This window comes from Mesocricetus auratus, unplaced genomic scaffold (assembly GCF_017639785.1).
Source record: "Mesocricetus auratus isolate SY011 unplaced genomic scaffold, BCM_Maur_2.0 Super-Scaffold_100023, whole genome shotgun sequence".
In the NCBI taxonomy this organism is placed as follows: Eukaryota; Metazoa; Chordata; class Mammalia; order Rodentia; family Cricetidae; genus Mesocricetus; species Mesocricetus auratus.
This window is the reverse complement of record NW_024429204.1, coordinates 15512590-15535455: the sequence shown is the minus strand read 5'-3', so window position 1 is coordinate 15535455 and position 22866 is coordinate 15512590. Positions and strand designations below refer to the sequence as shown.

The window sequence follows — 22866 nt, the reverse complement described above, 5'->3', positions numbered from 1 at the left end:
TTTTGTGGTGTCCACTCATGTGTGGAGACCAGAAATGGATGCATAGGAAATGTTATGGGTTACTTGTGAGTGCTACTATCTAGTGAAGCATAAGTAGGTGTTTCTTTGATAGAAAATCAATTCTAAATGGGAAAGAAAAACCTTTTGTGTTTAATTTAAGTAAAGCACTATGGAACTCCATTTAAATAAGTTGGAGCCTACAAGAAATCAATTACCAGATAAGACAATCTCAACGCTTACTAAATTCTTTTCTCTGTATCTGGCACAGTGTGTCTGTGTAACAGATACAGATGCTTTCTCTCCCATCTTTTGGAGGAAATCTTGAGTGGGTTATCACATGTAAATTACCAGAAAGATGAGTGACATTGGATTTTTGTCACAGCCATTGAACACTAAAGCATCTACAATGAAGGAGCAAAAAAAAAAATAAAACAACAAAAGAAAAGAATGCCCAATTGCCAATTGGTAATAATAATTGAAGAACTTCATGTTATTAGATATTATTCACATTATCATATTAAAATTCCATTTTATCTTCTCAGTTCAAGGAAATAAGTTCTATTGTAGATACCATTTTATTGTGGAGAAAATTAAGACTGAGTAAAGTAAAATAACTTTCCTAGGATCCCTCTGTTCATAAATGGGGGTAGCAGGATTTAGATTCAGGAAGGCTGTCTTCAGAGCCAGATTTCTTGCTGGATGCTCAAGAAGGTCCCATGTTCAAGGTTAAATATGAGAAGCAAGGGTAGTGCATCTTTGAGAAGGCAGACTGAAAAGCCAACATATCAGACAAATTGTTCAGGGAGCAAGAAAGGAAATAAATTAGAGAGAAGATGAATCAGGACTGGAACATGAATGATGCAACATATTCGAATATAGTTCTCTTTCTTTGAAGGCAAGATGTGAGGGCTGCTTGAGGAGGTTGGTCCTAATGGCTTAAAGATGCTGTCTAGGGCTGGGCAGTGTCTGACTTCATATAACTTACAGTCTAGCTGAGAGGAGAAGAATTATATGTGGGAAAGGTTAGTAAATTATATAGGAAAGCAGATACACCAGGGCAACTGAAAGAGCACTGTGGGTTAGACAGAGATCACATGAGAGGTCTTTTTCTCTGTGGTCATCAGTCTGTGTTTTACAGAATCTGGCAAACTGAGAATTGCTTCCCTGTGAAACAGAAGTTCTGTGTGCCAGGGGATAGCTATCTCTGCGGTCTACAGAATTATATTTATGAGTAGTGCTTTGAGAAGACCCGTAGAGCATCTCTGACTTGCCAAGATGAAGCAAACACAGTGATTCTGTTTGTACTGTTACCTGATGCTGGCTGTGGGATGCTGTTCTTGTGGGCCTCCTGTGAGGAGACTTGATTCCTTACTGTATTTGGCTATGACAGCGGTCCTGTGGGTGGCTTCAGTATTAAGTTTGGAACAGAGGAAGTGTTGCAACGCATGCCAAGAATTGAGTTTTATTTTTACAAGCTGCTTTTTATGGAATTGAATCTCTGTGACCTTCCTTGGTTACAAGAGACTCACATGTGGCAATTGGAGTAAGGGGGCTTGCCTATTCTTCAATGACAGGTAGATACTCTCTTGACTATCCTTAAGACAGAGAACTTCTTTTGGGGAGCTTTTTTGAAATCTCATGCATGATTCATTTTGGCTTTTGTTCCTACCACTATGTTTCAGCATCACAATCAGCCGTGGGGCTGAGGTAGATAGCTTTGCTTTAGGAGGGACGATGTCTATTTTGTTCCTTCACACCCAGTGTCCTTTTCCTTCTTGTGAACCCAGACTAGGGCAGTTCAAATCTAAAAAATAGGAAGTGGGGCTGGTGGAGCAAATCAGGGTTACCACAAGCTTTCTTTGTGTCGTTGAGTAAAGTATTTGATCATTTTCTGCTTCAGAATCTCCTTGGTAACATAACTCAAGATCAACGCATCCTTCAGAAGACCTGGCAAAGGAAATGCTGTACTCCTTAGCCTATAAAATAATGGAGACGGTTAGAGGTAAGGACAGAAGCCCCGTAGCACCAGTGCCTTCTATTGCCAATTCCCTCAACTCCTGATGGGCTTTTGTCACTAGGGCAGTCATTTGGAGAAGTTGGGAGCACTGGTGGCTGAAAAGTAAAGAACAAAGAATTCTCGATCCAAGGAGTTCACAGGCAAAGCTGACCCACTGTGTGTGTGAATAGAAATGTGGTATCTGTTTCCTCAACTGTAGCAGGGAACACTTGGTGCAGTTCCAGGAAGGCTATAGGCAAGATCAGCATGTGAGTGTTAGTGACAGACAGAGAAAGCATGAAGAAGTAGCATTGCTGTGTCTATTTTTTCTTTCCTCCACTCTGGCTGCTAGAATGGGAAGCGGTTCTCCTCATGAGACTTTTCACTGTGAAGCTGTCTGCTTAGCTACTCTTTGGAAGCATGACAAAGCACTGCGTTTATCAGTTACCTGCCAGAGCAATCCACTCAGAGCTGCTATCTGGTTGACTGTGTCCTCCTTTGAAGTGTGCTTTTAGTTAAGTGATTGATATATTTGATTCTGACTTTGCTCAACACTAGGTATTAACTCATGTTCAGTCTTGTGAGCTGCCAGTAGGTGCTCTAAGGGAAGGAGACTAAAGCAACTTTGGAGGGAGGGCTTTTGAGTGAAAGACCGTATCTCAGTGATTTAGATGACTATCCTAGCCAAAGCGAATGAAATGGGGTGTGTGTCCAAAGTGTCAGGAGAGGCCATTCCATGTCTTCTTTTAAAGGCACAGACTTTTCATATTATAGCCAAGATACTTTAGATTGCTCTTAAAAGTTTAAAAATAGAACTTCAAAGATGGTTGTGTCCTGAGTCTAAATGTCACATTTTTAAATGAAGTCAAAGATGTGTATGGAATTTTGGTTATATGTGTGTACATAGAGTGATGGACGAATTGGTAGATATCTACCTTCCAGCAGAGGAGGCATGTGAGTGGGAGAATACACATGATGCTCCCAAGACTGATCAGAATAGAAGGCCTGTTCTCTGCTTTTAAAACAGAACCCCCAGAAAACTCAAGGTGTCAAGGTACAAACAGATAGGGCCAAAGATAGTGCCAAAAAGCAAGAATCAGTAGAGCAATGGTGCCAAAGATGAAACCAAGTCAGCAAGCCTTGACATGAACAAGTCTTCAGTATCTGTGACTTTAAAGTCAATCATGCCTCTGGAGGAAGCTCTTAGCCTATTCCTAGTCCTGCATTTTATCTTGAAAGAGAAATACTGATGAAGGATTGAAGCCAGTGTCATTTATTGTGCTATGGTCCAAGAGATTCAAGCATCTTTGCTAATAGGGAAACCTAATGTGCCCTGGGTCCTATGACCCAGGTTTCTCTAGAGTCCGTTGGCAAGTTTTGAGCATTCTCTTTTCTCCATGCTCTGTTCTAAGAATGCCCCACAACTGGCATGAGGCCAGCTGGAATAGCAAGCGCCTTCTCTGCAGCCTGTGTGGCTTTAGAGTGATTTTCCATGGACTTACTTTACTTCACTGCAACTATGAGTCCAGAGAGGGAAATAGAAGACACTTGGCTAAGTGACCTTTTAGCCTCGAGCCCTTCATATCATTTTCATTGCTGGGATTGAAGACTGATATTGGAGTTGGATTTTTATGTAATAGTAATATACCTTTTATGTTTTTTCTCTGCATATATCTTGGAATTATTAAAGATGGAGTTTGGGGGAGCAGTATTCATGGATTTGGGATTTTGCACCTTGGCCAAAGGTAGTTTTCTCCATGCCTTCTTGTCATATCATGATTTTTGACCAATAGAAGATGAAAAGGTAGAACAAGGAATCTATAAACACAGACATGCACACATGCATGGATAAACAGACAACGCTACACTCAGAGGAGGATACTGATTGGAGAATACGGTAAGATAAGTAGAATCTTCATTTTACTAGTAGACACACAAGTCCTAGGCTTGTGGAAGTTGGTCTCTAGTATCTGAAGCAAAGCTGGCTATCTTGCTTTAGTGGCAAAGGAGTGGACAGAATAGTGATTCTGTGACTGGAATGCTGGCTGGCACATCTTGGTCAAATGACTTCTCTCCAAGTTTCGTTTTCTTCTTCTGTCATATAGAGGGTTTAACTATGACCACTGCACCCTACTGCATGTAACACTGTCCAGTATTAATTGTCAAGAATGTTTCCAAAGGACCAGCATGTGCTTTGTGATATTTTATGTTCTAACAAATAAAGCTTGCCTGGTGATCAGAGGGCTGGCAGTGGTGGCACACACCTTTAATCTCAGCATTCTGGAGGCAGACACACATGGATCTCTGTGAGTCTGTGCCCAGTCTGGTTTACAGACAGAGTTCCAGGACAGCCAAGGCTGTTACATGGAGAAATCTTGTCTCGAAAAAACAAACAAACAAACAAAAACCCAAAACCAACCAAACAAACAAACAAACAAACCAACAAACACAACAAAAAGTAGCCAAACATAATCTGCTAAATTGACTCACTTAGCCAAGATGGCAGACAATTTGCTATTGTCTGCTAGCGAAGAGCTCTGCTAGACCCCTCAGTGAGGGTCCTGATTTCCATGCATTTGCTTGATTTGGGGTTCTTCCAACATAGTGCTTAGGATACGAATCCATATCCCTAAAAAGAATCTGAAGAAGACAGACCTCTACACTATACTCGTTGCGGTCCTCTAGGTCCAAAGTCCTGTGGCCACATCTTAGATAAATGGAGGAGAGGAGGGAGTGACAGTGACTTTGGATACAGGCATGCATTGTTTGTCTATGGCCACCAAGCCTTCAAGCCACTTGTTTCTTGTGCTCACGTAGAGATGTTTATGAATTATTCCTTGAATCAACGCAGGCATGATCTTTAAATAGCCCTTGATGGTGTCAAGTAACCTTTTCCAAGGTGTTGTCTCTCTCACTCTGCAAAATACCAACATTTCACATTAATATATAAAGAGCTCAGGCCTTGGTGCATTGATGATTTAGGTTCCATGTGCATAGTTTTCACAAGAGGTCTGTTCAATCTAAAAATGCTCTTCGATTTGCTCACCTCCCTCTCTTCCCTGTACACAAACAACTTTGTTTGTTTTTAAGTTTGCATTGACAATGAATGGACTTTTTATAAGCCACTGGAGAGCCATTGTATTTTACCTAGAAGTGAACATAACTTGAGTAAATGAATAAAGAGCTTTATTTGAACAAGGAAAGAGTCCACTTGATGATTGAAAGTACCTGACTTTTTATACCTTATAAAATGAATCATCTTCCCTTTCTGCTCCCCCTTTAAAATTGTGTGCTCTAATTGTTGTCTTTTCCTACCCTCTATTTTATATCCGCAGTTTCCAAATTAATACAAGGAATCCCAGTAAGATCTTAAAAATAGGCCTGCATTACTTTAAAAAAATGACAATTTTCAATTAATTATAAATGACTCCATTTCCAAATGAACAGAGAAACCTACTGTGAATACTGAGCCTAATACTTATCTTCTCTAATTGCATGAGCTGGAATGAAATAAATCTGGGGGAATATGTAATTGGCATGCTTGTATTGAGGTTACTGTTTTAGCCTATTTAGGCTTCCCAGGAAATGCACCGACTTCTCCACACCTCCCCAAAGCTTCTCGTTTCTTTTACATCAAGTGATTTAGGGAAAGAAATAAACAGATCACCCATGGGGCACTCATGGGTGGACAGAAGGAAGGGATGACGGTCACAGTCCCTTAGTGTTCTCTGCAGATGTGTGTGCAGATTAAATTGTGCTTTCAAATGTACCATGTTGCTGATTATCCTAGAGACAGGGGCATGAGAACACTCGCGGCATTCTGTCATAACCATAACTTGTCGCTTTCTTCTTTCTTCATTTGGTTAAATCTCTTTTATTGCTCTGGATCTCTGTCCACCCCTGATTTCTGCCCAATGGTGTTATTGGTGAAGTCCTTACAGAGTAGCTAGTTGGCCAATGCATGTCATCTGTGGTGTCTTCTGACTCTACAATGTGGATGTCTTTATTCTTCCTTCACAAGAGAGGAAACTAAAGTGTAGATGGGGTGATCCTTTCTGTAGAGTCATACAAATTACTTCTGAGGTCAGCCCTGAGGTTCACTTTTCACAACACATACTTTATTGCCTTACATGGAAGGAAAAAAAGGGTACCAGCACCCTTCTGTGGGTCACTCCTCTAAGGAAGACACATTGGAGGCAATTCAATAGGTTTCTGGTATGGGATTTGGGGACAGCAGAGAAAGGCTACATCTGCCTTTGTCTAACTGTGTCACCTTGGGAAAGTGTATTGTTTCATTTGGCATGACCTTTGCTTTCTCGTGTACAAAATGATGATGATGATGATGATGATGATGATGATGATGATATGAGCCTCATGGAGAAGCATAGTGCAGTGGTCAGGATTGTGACCTGTTTGGCAATAGAAAGAAATGAAGTTCTAATATGACCTATGGGTAACAGTTAAAAACACTAAGTGAAAGAAGCCAGTCACAGAAAATCACATATTTCAGAAACTTGCTCATACAGAATGACCCCAAAGGCAAGTCAAAAAGACAAAAAGCCAAGTAGTGACTGCGTAGACCTGGGAATGCAGAGACCTCCTGTCCTGGCTCTATGATCCTCACTGTGTCACCTGAACTGAAGTTCAGAGGCACACCGGGGCTCTGTGCAGGCAGTGCAGGGCTGCTCTTTGCACTGGGACAGGCAGACAGTCTTCCGCTCTAGAAAGAGATGCTAAAAGCAGCCTCCTGTTTTCCATATATCTGTTCCTCAGTGTGGACTTGTACTTGGATCCTGTCTTCCATTCTTGCTTGGCTTCTGGTAAATCTAAAGCCTACATCTTTCCCAAGAAAAATGATCATGTTTTTAGTTCAGGCCACAACATTTCATCGTCCCTTCCGCTTCCGTCATGTACTGAAGTAATATGTTCCTAATCATTGAGCATTGTTTCTCAAAACCTATTGGGAACAGGGGGCGGCAGAACCTTTAGTTCTACAAAAATACAAACTTAGAAATCTCAACTGCTTAATACTCGGAAGTAAAAATGATGTAAGTAGTAGTGTTTTGTTTTTTTAATTGAACATCATCCAAAACCCACACAGATCACTAAAAATCCAAAGATAAGGATGAAGGAAACGATGGTTAGATTTAGGATCTTAGTCTCTTTGAACTATGTTCAGGAATGTTTTGGGATGCAAAGACATCAAAGCCATGAGAAGATACGAATCGTTGTCTACTTGGGAAGAGAAAGACGGAGGAAGTCTGAACGACTAGGTCTTTGACAAGACTCAACAGTCACCTTGCTATTTACCAGGGCAAGAGGTGGGGTGCTGCGGGCATGATTGGCAGCACTGGACCTTTTCATTGGCTGCATTTTCTCTTCGAATGGTGAGTTCTGGTGGAAGTCTTTGTTCCTCACAAGGCTACCGAGAGTCATCACTAAACGGGGGTCTGTCATGAAACTCCAGCAGTCTGGTAGAGGCTGATATGTGGTGCTGGCCAAGAGATCTGGGAAAGCGGCATTGTGATAAAGTTGCCTCTTGTTGGACTGCCGTTCTTTTAAAATAGAAACTTCTGTTACAGGAAGGTGCCAGCGGCTGTTTTGCTGTGCAAAAGTGCTTGATTTTTAAGCAGCCTATTTTTGTCATCCCTTCCCACCATGGCTCGAATTCACGTTGTTGTTTTGAGGGTAGCAAAGGAATCAAACTGAACGTCAGTGGTGTGGGATACTGCAGTGTGTGTGTGAGACTCCTAGCCAATGTGGAAACCAGGGAAGAAAGAGCCACCTTTCCAGTAAAAATTAAATTACCATTTGAAAAAGCAGTCACTTCCAACATGGGCATTGACTATCCAAGGACCAGGTGCTGTACTAGGAGAGAGAAGTAAAAGAAGAAGAAGGAAAGGTGGAGGAGGAGGAGGAAGAGGAAGAGGAAGAGGAGGAGGAGGAGAACACTTGTTTTCTGAACTCCAATGAGAAAGTCATAAAGAAACGTAAAGGGGCTAGGGATGACAATGAGGGGATATGTTTCCTGTGTGGGAGGCATATATGGGATACAGACGGAAGGTAGAAAGTGGCCATTGCTTCTCAATGGACATAAGAAGAGTCTTTATTTCATACCAGGAGTGACAACCCATAGTCTCAAAGAGGAATAGGTGTTCACTCTCTGGATAGGGTGTGGCAGACATGACAGGATGACACAGCAACTATAGTAAGATTCCAGCTCCAGACATCAGAAAATGGAAAGATCTCCCATGCTCTTGGATAGGTAGGATCAATGTAGTAAAAATGGCAATCCTGCCAAAAGCAATCTACAGATTCAATGCAATCCCCATTAAAGTACCAGCACAATCCTTCACAGACCTTGAAAGAACAATAATCAACTTTGTATGGAAAAACAAAAGACCCAGGATAGCCAAAACAACCTTATTCAGCAAAGCAACATCTGGAGGCATCACCACCCCTGACTTCAAGCTCTATTACAGAGCTGTAATCCTGAAAACAGCTTGGTATTGGCACAAAAATAGACAGGTAGACCTATAGAATCGAATTGAACACCCTGATATTAACCCATACAAGTATGAACATCTGATTTTCGACATTTATACAATGGAGTACTATTCAGCAGAAAAAAAACCAGAATCCTGAAATTTGCAGGCAAATGGATGGCACTAGAAGAAACCATCCTGAGTGAGGTTACCCAGTCACAAAAAGACAAACATGGCATGTACTCTCTCATATATGGATTTTAGACACAGATCTGGGGAGTGCCAGCTTACAATCCTATGGCCAGTGAGTCTGGGAAACAGAACCTTCAACCAGTGACTGATGGAAGCAGAGTCAGACACCCACAGCTAAACACTGAGATGAACTCTAGGAACCCAGTGACAGACAGGGAGGACTGATGAGCAAAGGGGTTAAGACTGGGCTGGTTTAACCCCCAGAAACAGCTGGCCTGAAAAAGGGGGGTAGCTCTTGAATCCCAGACTGATGGCTGGGAGGTCAGCATGGGACTGATCAAGACCCCCTGAATGTGGGTGTCAGTGAGGAGGCGCAGGCAATCTAAGGGGCCTTGGGTAGTAGATCAGTATTTATCCCTGGCATACAAATGGACTTTTGGTGCCCATCCCACAATGAGAGATGCACTGTCACCTTGGATTCTTGGGGGAGGGTCTAGGCATGCCCTGAATGAGATAACAGACTATAGACACCTCCTTGAAGGGCCTCACCCTCCCTGGGGAAAGGAGGGGGTATGGGGGGATTGGTGGGAGGAGGGGAAGGAAAGGGGAGGGACCTGGGATTGACATATGAAACAACCTTGTTTCTAATTTAAATTTAAAAGTTAAAAAAAGATTTTAGTGCCATGAGATGAAAAAAAAAGTGATTCAATGAGGATTCTCCCCTCCCTCCAGTAAAGAACTCTGAGTACAGATCTAATGCCCTTGGCATGGTATTGTATGGTAATCACAGAGATACTGGCATCAGGAAGTCTAGCCTGGATAATTCTGTTGTAAAACAGTATTTTGTACATTGTTGGGATATCTAACAACATTGGTGGCTTCTACTGACAATATTCATGTAGCACTTCAGTCTTTACTTTTACTAAAACATATCACTGGATACTGCTGATGGCCCCTTGAGGGACAAGATTGTCCATAGCTGGTTCAAGGACTGTGATTCTTGCCTATAATACTAGTACCCTTGAGGATGAGGCAGGAGAACTGTGAATCTGAGCCCACCCTGAGCCACATAAAAGACCTTGTCTGAAAACAAACAAATATATACAACAATCAAATAAACAGCAACCCAAAGTTACAATGAAAAACATCTGTTGAAACTCCAAGCAAGAATGGCATCCAATAAAGTTGGTAATTGAGTCATGCTGGGATATTTAAAAGAATTTTAAAATATTATTGACTCAGAGGCCTTCATTGAGTAGCTTGTGAGTAATGCTGACCAACAGTATAGAAATAACTTCCTGGTGTTACCCCATGGAGATCTGCTTCTCATTTGGGGAACAACACAGAGGTGACCATCTGGGAAGCAGCTTGATTACTCCCAGCATGTGAATCAGAACATCTGTCCCAATGTGGTCCCATTTCTAATTGAAGTCACTGTTGTATCAACCTGCCTGTGGAGTCCCTCAGGTAGTGGTCAGATGAGCTTTGCATTGAATTTTGATACCAGCATCCCTGAGCAATGTCAGCCTCTCTTTGTGAGATGACTCCAGAGACTCATCAAATGAATTCTACTTTCAAATCATAACCATATGCACTATATGTATTTACATTCACATGACCATTCCTTGCCTCTGCCTCATCTTTTTTTGTTTGTTTGTTTGTTTTGTTTTGTTTTTTTGACAGGGTCTTACTATGTCACTCAGAATTGCCTTGAACACACTAGGTAGGCTAGGATGGCCTTCATGAATGCTACTGTTACAGGTGTGCAACACCACACCTGATATGCAATTCATTACCATTTGGTACGACACATTACCACTTGGTAAGACACATGCAGAGAGAAATGCTGTTTTATTTTATAGGTGAAATAAGGTTTATTTGAAGCAGCAAATTAGAGACATCATGGCATACACAAGTAGAAGAGATATATCTTCCTTTGCATTTTTATACAAGAGCTCAGTTCTTGGGGGAAGGGTGAATCCACGAAGATCTTGAACAAATTCCCTACCTTCTCTCAATGTCAATTTCTTCTTTGAGAAAATGATATAATACAAAACACATCTTTCAAGAGTGGTGAGAACTGTGAAGTTACTCATATAAATCATTATCTCAGTACTTGCCAATGAGTAGTACTTTATACATATTAACTGCAGTTTAATATCACCAATATTTTTAATCTGCCATGAGAGTTTGATTATATACTGCGAGAGCACCAAGATTGGATTTTAAATCGCGAGTGGACAGAAGGAGTCAGCAAAGGCTCCAGGGAATAGGAGAGATCTAGTAGGAATCCTGAAGACTGAATTAGGTAAATGAAGCCAGGCAGAAGCTGAGAGACAAGGACAAGCACTTGGCTATATTTTCCCTCAACAGAGATGATGTTCCCCAGATAACCGCAAGATTCCCTCCAGTAGGACTTTGACCAAATGCCCCATTTTCTATCCAATACATACAAACTTGAACTTCTCGCTTTCTGCTTTTCCTTGGCAACATCAGCATCTGGCATTCTATCTATTGAATCTATCTGCCTGTTGCCTCTATTACCCTGCTAGAAGATAAGCAGCACAGACACAAAATTTTTCTCACCTTTGCTTACAGCTTTGTGAGTTTCTTTTAAATTTGAGAATAGTGTCTAGCACACCCTTGGAGTTGAATAAATGTTAAGTAAATGAATTCTAGTCATGTGGGTAGAAACATGGGAGTCAAAGACTATTTCTTTGGGGGAAATGCAGGCAATTCTATATGAACTAAACATAAAGGATTTGCTTTGAAGAAACGAGAGGTTGAAGAAACAAACAGATGCCTCATCATAGAAAGCCTTCTTTAATCTTGATATTTATCTGAGGAACTAGTAGGTTTTATAGGACTGGCCATGTTTTCATGCTATCAAGGAAACAATAAAGGGTTTTCTTTGTTGTTGATGTCTTTTTTAAAATTTGTTTTGTTTTAAACTAAGGAACTAGGCTGAGACAAAGAAATCGTTCGCTTCTCTCTCATCTGTCAAGAGAAAGGATGACATTCTGACCTGGAAACAGATAATGTGGATGACAAAATACCTTTGGAAAGAGTTTGCTGAAGTGGCAAGAGGCGATGACTAAGTAGATAAGAAAGGTGAATAGAGAGCAAGGAACTCAAGACAACTGAACTTGGGCATTTGGACAGCCAAAATCAGGCATAAACCCAACACTTGGTCCATGAGATGCTGTGCCCTGAGTTCCGGTCTGAACTGTAAAGTCACAGCTGGCTGTATCGGGATCTCAGTGTCAGCAGCCAGGACTCTACAGCAGCAGGGACTGCATCTTGGAGAAGCTTTCCTAGTTGTCTTCCTTTCTTCTTCTTTGTTCCCATCTTCCTATTCATTTCCATCCACAATGCATGCTCTACCTTTGGTTTGGCTTGGATTCATCTAAGAAAAAGACCCTGGGCCTGGGTTATATAGCTTATTAGGTAGGTACTCCCATGGAACACTGGTAGATGAGCCTTGGAATCCAACAAGGGAGGGAAAGAAATGAATATTGCCTGAGTTGATGAGCAAATCACCATCTTCAGCAGTTGAGACTTACTTCTCTTGGGGACCTCAGAGTGACTGGGCAGACAAAAACTACACTACTTGACCTGGCATCATCTGCACTACCTTTGGGCATGTTAGAGATGCATGATCAGGGATTGTTCTCTAACCTGCTAAATCAGAACCTCTTAGGACAGAATCTTGGAATCTATCTTAAGAAACACCCAAAACATGGTTCTTTTACATAAAAGTGTTGGAGGCAGTGGCTTTAAGCCCACCTTAACTATCCACCGCAGAGACCAAAAAGTTGAGACTATGTGTCCCCAGGCACCTATTCTTCAGGGCCTTAAGAAATGTATTTGGGAAGTGTATGGCTCTATCATCTTGAATCTACTGATGTGATTTTCTTTCAATACAGAACAATGATGTACCATGAAGTACTTTTCACAACTATATATAAACGTGACTGAAAAGATCTATTTTAAGACCTCTGTAGGAAATTTTGAAATTAGTTATAGTCTATTTTTTTCCTCTGATGAGAACTTATACTACCAACTTCTACATATTGCTTCTCACATTTGTGACCTCTTTTCTTGTGCTAGACCTACATGGGTCTACAAGTACATCATTTATATGATGATGCATACTGAAAAAAGTTAATAGTACCATTATGCATACTGAGCAAATAATATTTATGTATTTAGGCATATGTGTATATATGTATACATGTGTGTGTGTTTGTGTGTATTAATGATCAATGAAAAAGAGGTCATGGATTTGAAAGAGAGTTAGGAGGGGTATATGGAAGTGTTTGGAGGAAGGAGAAAGAAGGGGAAATAATGTAATTATAATATCAACAATTTTTAAAAATTAATAGGAAAGGTACAGGTCAAAGTTGGCCTATTTGAAACACAAACTAAATGGCAGACTCACTGACTCTGGTGGGAAGTTATAAATAACCTTCACTAATGTTTTGGAATGTTTTAGAAAAATAGATTTAGAGGTCTGAAATCAAAATGCAAGCTGCTGCTTTTCAGCATTGGAGCTGATCAAGAAGAGTCTAATAGGTTCGAAATTTTAGACACTGAATTTCCATTGGTTGTCCAAGTGGCTGGCTTTTGGACGTGCTTTCTGGCTCATGACATGGACATTCCCTCATTTAACATGGCTAGTGAACACATTAAGACTACAAATTTGCACTCTTGGGGAGAAATTCAAAGAAACATCTCAATAGTAAATAACACACATCTAAACAAATCCTATATTCTTATTTAACAAGGTGAGTGTAAGAGAGTCTCCTGTCTAGGGGCAGGTGAGCAAGGAGGAAGGGAGGGAGGGAGGGAGGGAGGGAGGGAGGGAGGGAGGGAGGGAGAGAGAGAGAGAGAGAGAGAGAGAGAGAGAGAGAGAGAGAGAGAGAGAGGGAGGGAGGGAGGGAGGGAGAGAGAGAGAGAGAAGTCAGAGCAAACCTCTCTGACATAAAGCAAATCAGCCCATTATTCTTTATGGGCTCAAGGACAAACCCTCCTCAAGTGACAGTGAACAGTAGCTCATTCTAGCAGTGACAAGATTTCACCTCCCCAGCCTTCTCTCATTTCACTTTTCATTCTCACTAGGGAATGGATCTCCCCCCATCACGGGTCTTTAAACACCACCTATAACTTGACAAATTCCAAATTTGTATCTCCATCGCAGTCACTTTTGTATCCGGTGCTGCAGACTTGGAGATCCACCCAGGAGTGCTGCTTCTATGCATATCATAAAAGGCAACTTGTCTAGGGGTTCCTGATCCACCTCCAGGCTCCAATCTCTTCCACCTGCAGCTACTCAAGCCAGGAATATGGGGAGTGTCCCTGCCAGGCCTTTGTTCTCTGTATCTCTTCAATTGCTTAGGCCCGCTGATTTACATTGGAATCGTGCTTGGATTCCATCTTCTTTTGTAAATTATACATCTTACAATAGACCTTTGAGAATTGTAGGGGCATGTTGCCTTGCTAGTGAACGTATGGTGGTGGCCACACCCTTTGGGCGTGGTTTCCGGTTCAGACAAGACCCTTTATAAGGTAGAGGAGGGTCTGACTCTCTCTCTCTTGGGTTTTGAGAGCATCGAAAGAATAGAGACTGCATCTTCTGGAGCAGGAAGACTGAGGTGGTTAATTACTCTTATCTGTGTAAGTGCTTCCCTAATAAATACCTAATTATCATTTATCTTGGGTCATGTGGACTCATTTAAACCCCGCCTTCAGAGAAATGGCTAGAATGGCCTTTCATTAGTCCCTCCACAATCTTCTTGGCAGTAAGGTTGAACTTCTGAAAAACTGAACCAGTCATGAACCTCTAACACTTAACGTTCTTCAGTAATTTCCTGTTGCTTTTGAGTTCAAATGATGAAGATCTCCTTGGACACAAATTTCCACCCCAATGTTTGCTTCCCTTTTGCTTGAATTATTTCCAAGTTCAAATGTTTTTTTCTTCTTCTTAGGTTCAATCTGGGTAAATTGCATCTCATTGTAAAAGTGACTTTTCTAAAGCAGGCTTTCCCTAATCCTATATTTCAGATTTCCATCTCATGATCAGATGCTCATCTATGTTGCTTTAAGAAAACACATCAAAGCTATCAGTTTATTTATTTATTATCTGTCACTCAGACTATGGTATGGGCTTACAATGACAGAGATTATTTCTATTTTGTACACTACTGGATTCCTAAGAACATTGTTCAGAATTGGCCAGAGAGTGAATGCTCAAATATTTATTGAATAAACAAGTCAGTGAATGCATGAATGATCTCAGCCCCAGTTAAATTCTAGTGAGAAAGTGACAAGGTAGTGATACGACAGTGCACCAAGGGTCAAGAGAGGAGACAAACTTGATCAAGAAGTCTGCAAAGTTGGAGATGAAGAGCACAAGACTCTTCCCTTTTATCCTGTGGTTCCTAAAAGACTAGAAAAAGATCCAAGAACCACCTTCCAAGTAGCAGAAAATAGCAAGCCTGATATTGCCGAACAAACACCCATCATCTCCACAATCCAGAACTGCTGGCAACTTTGCTGGAACAGCTTGCCACCTAGAACAGTGATTCTGAACCTTGCTAATGCCGCAACCCTTTGCTACAGTTGCTCATGTTCTGGGGACACCAACAATCAAATTTTCTTGTTGCTACTTCACAACTGCCATCTTGCTACTGTTATGAATGGCAAGGTCAATATCTGACAGGTAGGATACCTGATGTGCAACACCCTCCCCCAAGGCGTCATGACCCACAATTTGTGAACCACTGACATAGAACTTTGGACCTGATTCTCAATCCTAGTTCCTAGTATAACTATAACAGCCATGGAAACTAAGAATAGAGAAAAAGAGCTAGTGATAGAGAAAGAGGGAAAATGAAGATGGCAACAGGGAGAGATGGAAAGATGGACAGAGATGGAAATGGAAGGAGAAAGAGAGGGAGCGAGAGTAATGGAAGAAAAGAGGAAGGTAGGGGGGTGGGTGAAAAGGGGAGCAAGGTAGAGATGAAATAGGAAGGAAGTGAAAAGGAGGAACAGAGGAGAGGTGTTTCAGTTTGAAAGTCCAAACACCCAATGCCTAAGGGCCACCTGGAATGGCCTCAATCAATGACAACTAATAAATTATCCTCGCACATGCCCTTGTGCTGATGACTCAGCAAGTCTACAGTTGGTAGAACAAAAGAACAGGAACACAAGTCTTATTAGCAACCATGGGTAGTATATTAGTAACTTTCCCTTTTTATCAATTAGTGCAGTGATTTTCTACTATAATTGCATCCATAGTCTTACAGCGTTAGAGTGTTGTCTCGTTATGCATCAATGTATCCCAGTAGTTTTTGAGCTTTAGAGAGAGCACCACATTTTTTTGCTCTAATATCAAGTCAATGGAGAAATGGGAATGTTTTAAACACTTACCAATATTTCCTAAATGAATACATATGTAAAGGAAGAAGATCATGGGCTGGGGTCTGAAAGTGACAAGATACTCTTTCCAACAGAGCAATCAGTCCAGCATTTGAGGTTTCCAGTGCTTGCTGGCGTGTGTGTGTGTGTGTGTGCGCGTGTGTGTGTGTGGTGTGTGTGTGTGTGTGTGCGCGTGTGTGTGTGTGGTGTGTGTGTGTGTGTGTGTGGTGTGTGTGGTGTGTGTGTGTGATTCCAAAATTGCTCTTGATCACGGAAATTAGGCCAAGGCCACTTTAAACTGTGGTGTGTAAATGATGCACACACCTGTACTTAAGAATCCAGAGTCCCCTCCTTCATAAAAATATTCAAGGAGAGACAAGAGGAAGTCATGTAACTACCCGAAGCTTACAGAATAACCATAGGGACTGATTGCACTATTTACAAACAATGCACCGAAGTGACAGCTTCCTGGTGTGGGTCTGAATGATAATGTTATTTTGTAACCAAGGTTGTAGGAGGAAGCCTGTATGCCGCCATTAACCATGTGACTTACTAGAGGCACATACAGATGAGGTAATAAAAGAGCCGTTTACCATACCACTAACCACACCCACTTTAGGCATGACTAAAGACGTATATGGACAGACATAAAGACATATATGTACATAGGCGGTGAACTATATCACTAGCCAGGCCCACTTTTGGGCATGGCTAGGGGGCGTTACGGGGGAAGGCATACAAGACAGCACACAGGAAGTCTTGGTCTCTTTTCCCAGAGTTCGGCTTCTGGTTCGGCATCGGGAAAACTACTGGGCTCATCTGGGTTACTTGTTTGGTATCTTGTGAGTAATTTTTACAATAAATACTTAGTTTTACTTTCAGTAAGTGTGTTGCTTATCGTTACAGCGTCATTTGAATCATCACAAGGTTTTATATACGGAGGTGAAGAAAGATACATTGAAATTAGAGCATTCAGTACCCAACCTTTAATGAGGACTTACATACAATATAATGTGAGATTAGAACCAGAATAAGCTTGATGTCACAGAAAAATACTTAGTGGAAGGACTTCTGTGCTGCTTAGCAAGATGAACGTCTGGAAGTACACTGAAGCTTCTTTTTGTCTACCTAACAATGAATGTAGCAAAACACAAAACTGGGTGGCACAATTCCTTACATTTATTTTCTGTTTGTGTGTGTGTGTGTGTGTGAATATGCATGTGTATGTGGGTAGACGAGCATGTATGTGTGCAGGCCAGAGGTAGATGCCAGATGTCTTCCTCCATGGTTCTCCAGCTTAGTTTTGAGGCTGGGTCTCTCAATGAGTCACCTCTCCCAAGTGCTGGGTTTACAGATGGACACCACAATATTTAGTTTTCAGTTGATTGCTGAGGATCCAAACTCAGGTCCTCATGCTGGCATGAAAGACTCTTAACTGACTGAGCCATCTTCCCTGCCAATTTCCTGCTGACATAATATTTTCATTGACTATTTGGGAGTTTCACATAATGTATTCCAATCATACACACTTCCCAGTTCTCCCAGGTCCACTTCTCAACCTTGTGACTCCATCCAAGAGAAAAGAAGAAAGAAAGAAAAAGAAAAAACACTTAGTTCGTTTTGTGTTGCCTGTATCCTTGCTGGATCAGGATCAAGTTCCCAGTGGCCAACCCCTTAAGGATAACTGAGTCCTTATTCTCCAGTTCCACTCCTGGCAGAAGCCATCAACTCAGAATATACCACAGCATCCCCACCACAATTTTTAAGAACTCTCTTCAACAGCTTCCTCTCTAGACCATTTCTTTTTGGATGGGTGTTGTCACAGAGGCCTTGTACATCTCCTACTTTCATCTGCAGCACCAATACCACTGCAAGAGAAACGTTCCTGTCCTCTACAGTCAGCAGTAGCACAGATAATGGACCTCCACATAGTTTCTGATAACAGCATGGACCACGGACTTCAACATGGTCTCCAGTGGTGACACAGGCCACGGACATCCACACGGTCTCTGGTCAGAGCATGGACCAGGACTGTGGACCTCAGCATGGACTTCAACAGCTGCACAAACCATGGACACCATTACCCTCATCCCAACCTCTAGCATTACGGCCCATGGACGTCAACACAGATTCAGGCAGCAGCAATGACTAAGGGCATCTATGTGGCCTTATGTGCTGACATGGACCATGGGCATCAACATGGCCTCCTGTTGGAGTATAGACTACAGACCTCAACATGACTGCTGGGTGTAGCACGGAGCCCGGACACCTTCACGGGCTTCAGCAGCTCCAGCCACAGGTATCAACATGGCAAAATGGTGGTAACATGGCCTGCAGATAGGCAGTGGCACAGACCACAGACATCCACATGACCCTTTGTGGTAACATGGGGCACAGATATCAGCATGACCTCCAGCAGTAGCACAGACTGTGGGCATTCACTTGGACTCTGGTCATAGCATGGACCACAGACTTTGACAAGGCCTTGGGTGGCAGCACAGACCACAGATATCCACAAGGACCTCAGGCCTTGACACTCTCAGCCAATTTCTTATGTTTGAACAAAGAACAGTGTTTCTCTTTGCTGTGTGATCAGTGACTGGGTTGATCCTGGGAGAACATAAGAAGGCCAGAGACAGGAAAACTGTAGGTGTATGATCCTGAAATTGCCAGGAGGCAAATAGGAGATTGAGAAGAAGCACTGAAGTGATAAGATTCAGTCCTACTTAGTTTTAGCCATCAATATGATGGATAGTCTCAACTGAGCATTGCCTGGATCAGATTAGCCTGTGCGTGTATCTGTAGCGGATTTGTCTGATGCTACTTGATGTAGGAGGACCCATCCCACTATGGGAGGCGCCATTCCCTGGGCAGATGGTCTTGAGATATATAAGGCAGTAAGCTAAGCTAAGCATGAATCAGGAAGCAGCACCCCTCCATGGCTTCTTCAAGTTCCTGCTTGAGTTCCTGCCCTGACCTCCCTCAATGACAGACATCAGATGTGAGCCAAAACAAACCCATTTCTCCCCTATTTTGCTTTTGGAGAGAATATTGTTTTTTATCACAAAACAGAATGAAACTCCTAACTAGAACAGATCGCTAACAGGAGTCTTATTGTTATGAGAGTCACATACATGAGTTTGGGAAGTGAGGAACTGTGGCAGGAAAAGGAAAGAGAATGAGAAAACATATTAAAAAGGCAGATCTCAGCCTTAGGCCCTTTTTGAAGATTTTTTTTTTACTTTATCATAACTCCTTGCAGATTAAATGAAATAGCACTGGGAAGGTGCTGTAACATTGAGTTATATGAGCTCACATCAATACTTTTGTGTATAATGGAATGGGAAGGTCTTCGGTAAATCTAAACAAATTCTGCATGCCTGGGTGTACATGTAGAGCAGTAGAGGCAAGAGTCTTCAGTCATCAGCTTTCTGAATGACTTACTTTAGATCAAGAGAGGCAGTTTTAGAAAGAGATTGCGGCTTTGGTCCATAAATGGGAAACAGGCTGGAGGACACGAGGAAAATATCAGCATGTAATAACCCAGGTTCACAGATGTCATGAAGGAGGAATGCGAAAGGGTATGGTAGATGTTTGGGAACCCAACAAGAAAAACTAGTTGTGTTTGGGGGAAATGTAGGATGTTGCATGATGGAGACTATGACTAAAAAATACCTTTCTTCTTCTGATGATATCTGCTGTGCTAGCATCGTTAAGCCTTATGGGCCAAAGGGCAATAATCAAGAATTACACAATATTGGTCCACTTCTTCAAGTTGAAGAAGCAAGGGATGCTGTTCTTGGAATTATTTGTGAAACAAATGGTCTGTAGTCAAAGGCCCACCCCTTTGCAAACTCCTAAGATGTTTTATGAAATTCCAGTGCTGAAACTAAAATCAGTAATGTCAATGAAATTGGGGATTTATCTCTATAGGAATATAGGTATTGAAACACTAATTGTTGTTGTTTGCTGCAGCTCCGGGTGATGAAACATGAACCACAAAACTCAACAAAGCCCACATGGACTTTATTGGAGAAAGGGAGCAAAGGAAGGGGTAGGTATTGGCCAACCGGGAGCACAGATGGAAGGGGGGGACCAGGTGGGAGGTGATCACTTAAAAGGGAAAGCTTGCCCTTGCATCCAGAGTCCTTATGCAGCCATGCAACACAGGGCCCTTCGAGCTGTCTAAGTATCTGCCTGAATGCTGGTGTGCATATCCTGTCAGTTGTCAGGGGGCGGGGTCAGAATAATGCCAGGATATCAACAATCTCACCTCTTCTTATTATTAAAAAGTGGGAGATTAAACAGGGGGCGTCAGGAAGGGCAGGAATATGGGGTGCCGAATCATCAAGACTGCTTCCAGCTGACCTAGGGGCTTGTTGACCATCTTTGGGAGGGGGGGAACCTGGGGTGCTGCCATGTCATGGGGTAGCTGGTTGTTTCATAGAAGTCCAGGCTGTATAGAACTCTCTGGTGCCTCTTAGACCTGTTTGGGTGGGTCCAATTCAGCTAGTGTTGTATCCTGGTCAATAGTGTTTCACAGGATAAGAAGGTCCCAGGTACTTTTTAGGCCTATTTTTCCTTTACTATATTCCCCAAATAGAAAATCATTCATGTGAATATCAGAATAGAGAGATAACAGTTGGACTACACAGCTGGTAACACAGACAGTACTTCCTTGGCCTTCTTCTTCCTCTTCCTTCTCATTCTCCTTCTCCTCTTCTTCTCAAGAAACATTTCTGAGAAGGGTAACATGCATAGTAACTTATACTGAGGGCACTAGCAATGCATGCATGAAACCTTTCATCTGGTGGAGTGAGACATTTAACGAGGAAGGAGGAGTGCATGGAGAGAAAGGACAGGATGAGCTACAGTTTTCACTGTTGCAATGGTCAGGATCATCTTTCCTCAAAATCAATATCCATTATCAATAGCCTACATTGATCTTTGGTGTGTCCACTCACACATGCAATTTTACCTCCTCAGGCCTTATGAGTTGAGACTCAAAGTATTTCCAGAGAATGTGAAACCAATATTTTATAATAAAATGTTGAGTTTTAAAATGTGGTGGGCTCTGGGTCTGCCCTGGCCACAACATGGGAACTTTCCCTCAAGTATGACATTGTACTATATATCAAGAATGTATTTTATTTTATTTTATTTTTACTTTCTGTAATTGAGGAAGCCAAGGGTAGAGAGCTGCTGGCTTAAAAATGGAAGCAGAGCCAGTAATAGAAGCTGGAAAGCTAATGCTATTCCCTACTCTTTCTAAAATTATAGGACCATGTTATTCCTCCTCTTCCTCCTCCTCCTCCCTCTCTTTCTCCTCCCATTGCTCTTCCCATTTGTGACTCTTGTTCATACCGATGCTTCACAAAAGTGGACTTTCTTAGAAGGAAAAAGGTAGAATTGTGAAAGCAATGCCTTGTGTTTCCAAAAGCCTGCATTATTGAAAGCCTTGAGCAGTCCCTTCCTGTCATACGGAGAGATGTTCAGAATGCACTGTGGAAGCGTTTCCCAGAGGGTTTTATTTATAGTTGACGAGCTATCACACTGTTTGACTTTGTGTTAAAGCGCGGTGTTATGACCTGTGAGACTCAAGCAGAAATTTGTCATTTGTAAGAATTTATGAAAATTAAGCGAGATAATTTAGATAGAATGCTTAGCTATATTTTATTGTATGGACCTACACAAAAGGAAAAAAATGTACCACGACAGATCCTTCATTTTAATGTAACAGAAATAATCTTACTTTCATAAGCATTTACTGCGCAGTTGTTTCCTATGAAGAAGTGACCTGTCCTCCAGGATGATGAGGTGACACCTCAATTATACTGATTTTTCTGTTTGTGTGAGTGACTTCCAGAAGGACCAGGGATGAAAGCTGTCTACCCACCTCATTGTTGGTATCCATCATTGTTGGATTCCATCGTCTTTGTTCGGTTTGTCTTCAATGTAATCGACTAATGAACAATTTCTAGAATTAAAGAAGTGTTGAATGCAAAATTTCCCATGTAAATACAAACATACACCCTGTACAATTCGGGCTGTATAGCCTTGGAGAAAATCTATTTACATCTCGGTGTCCTAGTTGCTTCATAGTAATACCTATTTCATAGCATTGTCAGTATTAAAACCTTTAAGTTTACAGACTTCACCTGGTAGCAAGTGCTCATTTGTTGTATATATGTATCTCTATTTTTTTTCAGTTTGTCTGGATAGCATGTGTCTGTAGGCACCAGGACAGCAGTACCTAGGGCCATTCATTATGGAATCATGGGAGGAAATGACTTTGGTGAGTCACTGTGTCTTAGTAGTTTTCCATTTGCAAGTTCAAACTAATTCTCAGTGCTCTAAGAATTATACGGCTGAAGATCAAGTTACTAATTCACTAAAATAAATATATTTATATTGCAGGCATCTCCTAACATGTAAATATTAATTGTAAAAATTAATGAATTTCTCTGTACCATTTTCATATACTCATCCATCTGGTCCTCTTTAGGGTTAGGGCACTCTATACTATCCTCTAAGAAAGTGGGTGAGCATTTCCTGACACACGACAGAGTATTTAGTTTTGATAGGATGTCACTTATAGACTTTCATGTCTGATACTCAGGAAGAATTTCTCATTCTAGTCAATGGAATATGAAGACACACTTAAGATGTGTCAGTCTCAGACTGGCCCAATAATGTCCCATGTGAAACCCTTGCTTTTTTTTTCCTCCCCACCAACTAAATTAAGAAGTCTGTATAGACATAGAAGAGGTTGGC

At 41.7% G+C, this 22866-nt stretch overlaps 1 long non-coding RNA gene across 1 annotated transcript; it reads left to right on the top strand.

Moving 5' to 3' along the window:
• The first annotated feature begins 1909 nt into the window (after positions 1–1909).
• On the top strand, positions 1910–22388 carry LOC121133638. The gene is made up of 3 exons (XR_005870565.1): positions 1910–2002; positions 20068–20146; positions 22302–22388. It is a non-coding gene; the product is annotated as an uncharacterized LOC121133638 (long non-coding RNA).
• Positions 22389–22866: the final 478 nt, after the last annotated feature.